Raw genomic sequence first — 4,870 nt, forward strand, 5'->3', positions numbered from 1 at the left:
CAGCAAATACAGCGAACAGAATGTTGGGCTTCATTGTGAGAAACTTTTTATTCAAGAATAAATATGTAATACTTCCTCTCTACAATAGTTTAGTCAGACCCCACTTGGAATATGCGGTACAGTTTTGGTCTCCCCACCATGAAAAGGACATTGCTAAACTAGAAGGTGTTCAGCGTCGAGCAACAAGAATGATCCCTTCCTTGTGCAACAAATCCTACGAAGAAAGGCTTTCCACCCTTAATATGTTCTCTCTTGAGAAACGTCGCCTTCGAGGAAAACTGATCGAATGTTTTAAAATACTTAATGGTTTCACGAATGTAGACAGAACAAAATTGTTTTGATCGATGACACTTTGCGAACGTGGAACAATGGCATAAAACTCAAATGTAGACAAGTAAATTCAGACTGCACCAAATTTTTCTTCACCAACGTTGTAGTACGAGAATGGAATAAGCTCCCACCAACAGTGGTCCAGTGTAACACGATTGACTCCTTTAAAAACAAGCTCGACCTTCATTTCCTTGAACTTAATATTAACTAGAGTAGAGAAGCAACGTTTTGGAGCCAGCTGATTAATGTAAAATCACTTAGGTTTAAGGACAGACCACCTAGTCTGGACCATGGGGTCTGTGTGGTCTGATGTTCTATGTAAGTCTATGTAATTCTCTCTCTCTCTCTCTCTCTCTCTCTCTCTCTCTCTCTCTCTCTCTCTCTCTCTCTCTCTCTCTCTCTCTCTCTCTCTCTCTCTCTCTCTCTCTCTCCCTTCATTCCTCCTTTCTCCCTACCTTTCTCATCCTCCCTTCCCTCTCTCTCAATCCCTGAATTCCCTCCCTCTCTCCATCACTCCCTTCCCTAGCCCTTCCCCACCTCCCTACACACCCTTCCCCAACCTCACCTTATCTTCAACTGCCTCCCACCCTTCCCTAGCCATCCCAGCCTCTCCCTTCCCTAGCCATCCCAGCCTCTCCCTTCCCTAGCCATCCCAGCCTCTCCCTACAGACCCTTCTCCCAGCCTCACCTCATCTCCTAGCGGGCACACGCCAGCAACGGCCACGGCAGGAACACACACGTAACGCAGCACCCTAAGTCTATATACTACCAAGTCGGGTTATGTGGATGACAAAAGTGAAAAATTTCTGCGCATCTTGTGAAAAGTGGCAACTCAGCAAACGCCGTGACGTCAGTGGTTCAGTCGTGGTTCAGCTGCCTGTGTGTACGGACGCGCTCTGGATAGTTGTGCGAGGGCATGTTTCGTAATTAATAAGTGATCATGTCTAAAAAATGTGCTGTTAAAGGGTGTGAAAACGCTATAGACATAGGAAATCAAATTTGACTTTTCACCGCATCCCAAAAGACCCTGAAATAAGGAAGAAATGGGTTCTGGCGTGTAAATATGATGATAGCCGCCGCCGCCATGACACCGACGCCAGAGTATGCTGCACGCACTTTGAGGAGTCTTCATATGAGCCCACCAGTTTAAAGTATACACTACTCAATATAGCAGTGCCAAAAAATCAACGACGACTTAAGGCTGGAGCTGTACCAACGATATTACTGCCACACCAACAAGGTGAGTGTTGATTTTTTTTTAAGTGAATTAGATTTGAATTTAAAGTTAGATTTGACGGTGCTGACTGGCATACCGTGGGCGGTGTAGGGATGTTATCATTATCCTTGATGGCACTTTGGGATGAAATATTGAGTTCCTGTAATGCAGTGGTTCTCAAACTGGGGGTAATTACCCCCATGGGGGTAATGAAGCCGTTGCTGAGGGGTAATGAGGTATTTCTAAAATTAAAAATACTTTAGAGTAAAATTCAGTAAATTGATAAATAATAATAAAAACATGTAAATTAAAGAATTATTTAATGACTAACTAATATCGAACATATGCATTTTATGCAAGTTATACCAAAAATAAAATTGTTTTCTTCAATAAAAGGCTGAAAGAAAATGGGAGTACCATGAGTTTTTGTGATGTAACCGAGCAAAACAGAGTGCAGAAGGTAAACAGGGTAAAGTTTTACATCGTGCCTTACTCATGTTACAGATGATGAAGCCTAGAATGGTGCCACAGACAGCTGTGTGACCTCATCACCTCACACAGGTCAACATTTTGAGACCAAAGGTAAGTTAAGCTATTGCTTGCCCCCAATGTATTGCAAGTATATACTATATAAAAAAATCTTGCAACAAGAGAGAGAAGAGAGAGAATTTTAATGTCCATTAATGTGCTTTCATGAAATGATTTGTGCCTTACTCATGTTACAGATGATGCAGCCCAGAATGGTGCCACAGACAGCTGTGTGACCTCATCACCTCACACAGGTCAACATTTTGAGACCAAAGGTAAGTTAAGCTATTGCTTGCCCCCAATGTATTGCAAGTACTATATAAAAAAATCTTGCAACAAGAGAGAGAGAGAGAGAGAGAGAGAGAGAGATGTTAATGTCCATTAATGTGCTTTCATGAAATGATTTGTGCCTTACTCATGTTACAGATGATGCAACCCAGAATGGTGCCACAGACAGCTGTGTGACCTCATCACCTCACACAGGTCAACATTTTGAGACCAAAGGTAAGTTAAGCTATTGCTTGCCCCCAATGTATTGCAAGTACTATATAAAAAAATCTTGCAACAAGAGAGAGAGAGAGAGAGAGAGAGAGAGAGAGAGAGAGAGAGAGAGAGAATTTTAATGTCCATTAATGTGCTTTCATGAAATGATTTGTGCCTTACTCATGTTACAGATGATGCAACCCAGAATGGTGCCACAGACAGCTGTGTGACCTCATCACCTCACACGGGTCAACATTTTGAGACCAAAGGTAAGTTAAGCTATTGCTTGTCCCCAATGTATTGCAAGTACATACTATATAAAAAATCTTGCAACAAATTAAAGAGAGAATATTGAATATTTTAATATCCACTGTTGTACCCACATAAAATGATTTGTGCATTTCTCATGTTACAGATGGTGCAGCCCGAATGATGCCACAACCAGCTTTGAGAATGACAGTGTAGGGGAGAATGAGCTCCACCTTCAGGTTCAGCAGCTGTTACAAGATAGAACATCATTACAAAGAATAGTTGCAGAAAGAGAAGCGAAGATAGTTGTTCTTCACAAGGCAAAAATGAAGAAGGAAAAGGAGTTGAATGCTATGGAAAGGAAATAGGAAAACTACAAGACAGCTTACGGTGTTCTCAGGACAAAATATGCATAGCCAAGAAGAATCTTAGCCAAATGTTCTCACGCTCACAAATTGATCATATATTTGCTGAGAAAAATATTACTAATTGGAGTGAGGACGATATCAGCCGAGCACTAACTCTGAAAAGTTTAAGCCCAAAAGCTTACTTTTTTCTAAGAGAAAAATGGAACTTTCCACTGAAATCTAAGTCAACATTAAATCGACATGCCAGGAAAATGGATGCGGAACCAGGAATTTTATTAGCTATTATGAATTTACTTAAATTCAAAGCAGAGGCTATGCCAGAGCGAGACCGAGTTTGTGCTCTATCTTTTGATGAATGTAGCATGTCAAAGGAATGGTCATATGACAAGGGTAAAGATATTCTCTATGGTCCCAAACAAAGTGCCCAGTGTGCAATGATCAGAGGATTATTTGCACCTTGGAAACAACTTGTATTTTATGATTTTGACTCTCCCATGACAAAAGAAATTCTCTTAGATATCATTATTAATGTAGAATTTGCTGGATTTCCTGTTGTTGCAATTGTTAATGATCTTGGGCCCACCAATGTAAAACTCTGGAAATCATCAGGAGTCTCAACAGAAAATACCTGTTTTTCAAATCCAGCGAATTCAGAAAGGAAAATTTACATATTTGCAGATGCTCCTCACCTTATTAAATTAATAAGAAATAATTTTCTGGACTCTGGATTTCTTTTAGCAGATGGAAACAAGGTTAGTCATGATTGTGTAACCGAGATTATAGCACGAGCCAAACATGACTTGAAAATCACCCACCGCTTGTCTGATAAACGCATTCATGTAACTGGGCCAAGCAGAATGAATGTCAAATTAGCAGTGCAGTTGCTTTCTGGAACTACTGCTAAAGCATTGAAATACTTTGGAGAAAAACAGTTATTAACTTCTATGAATTGGAAGTGCACAAGCGAATTCATTGAGCTGTCTAATGCTTGGTTTGATGTTTTTAACTCCAGAGTTTGGTATGATGCAAAAAGTAGCAGGAATGCCTATGGAACAGATATAAGCACGCAGGACATCATACTCTCTAGAATGACAGACACTGTGGCAGCAATGAAAGTTTGTGGCAGCAACAAAATGTATCAATTCCAAAAAGGACTGATGATTTCATCTCAGTCCCTCCCCAAACTTTTTGACATGTTAAAAGAAATGTTTGGAATTTCGTATCTGCTAACTTGTAGGTTGAACCAGGATTGCCTAGAACATTTTTTTGCCATAATTCGGCAAATGGGAGGAAAATGCGATCACCCATCTGCAGTGTCTTTCAAGCACCGAATTCGAGTGCACCTGTTAAGTAAGGATTCAGCCCTTGTTGGAGATAAGTATAATGTTGTCCGTGACTGTGATGTACATAATCTTACACCAACTACCTCCACTGAAGCCTCTGCAAACACTCAAGGAAAGGAACTTCAAGAAGAACTCTGTCTCACGGCAATGTTATTTGCTTGTGAGATGCCTGATTATGAAAACCAAGAAAATTTAACTGAAGGATATGACATACACATGGATCATGCAAGCTCGAACTTGGAATATGCAATTCAAGAAGAAGGTGAATTGTATCTCGGTGGATACATAGCCCATAAATTCCCCGAATACAAGCTTGGTGCAAAAGTAAGCAAAGTAGAAAAAAAAACAATGTG

At 40.4% G+C, this 4,870-nt stretch overlaps 1 long non-coding RNA gene across 1 annotated transcript; it reads left to right on the forward strand.

Moving 5' to 3' along the window:
- Window positions 1–2,062: 2,062 nt before the first annotated feature.
- On the forward strand, window positions 2,063–2,578 carry LOC126997161 (uncharacterized). The gene is made up of 3 exons (XR_007751915.1): window positions 2,063–2,128; window positions 2,272–2,349; window positions 2,501–2,578. It is a non-coding gene; the product is annotated as an uncharacterized LOC126997161 (long non-coding RNA).
- The last annotated feature ends 2,292 nt before the right edge of the window (window positions 2,579–4,870 follow it).

The sequence above is a fragment of the Eriocheir sinensis genome, chromosome 11 (assembly GCF_024679095.1).
Source record: "Eriocheir sinensis breed Jianghai 21 chromosome 11, ASM2467909v1, whole genome shotgun sequence".
Classification (NCBI taxonomy): Eukaryota; Metazoa; Arthropoda; class Malacostraca; order Decapoda; family Varunidae; genus Eriocheir; species Eriocheir sinensis.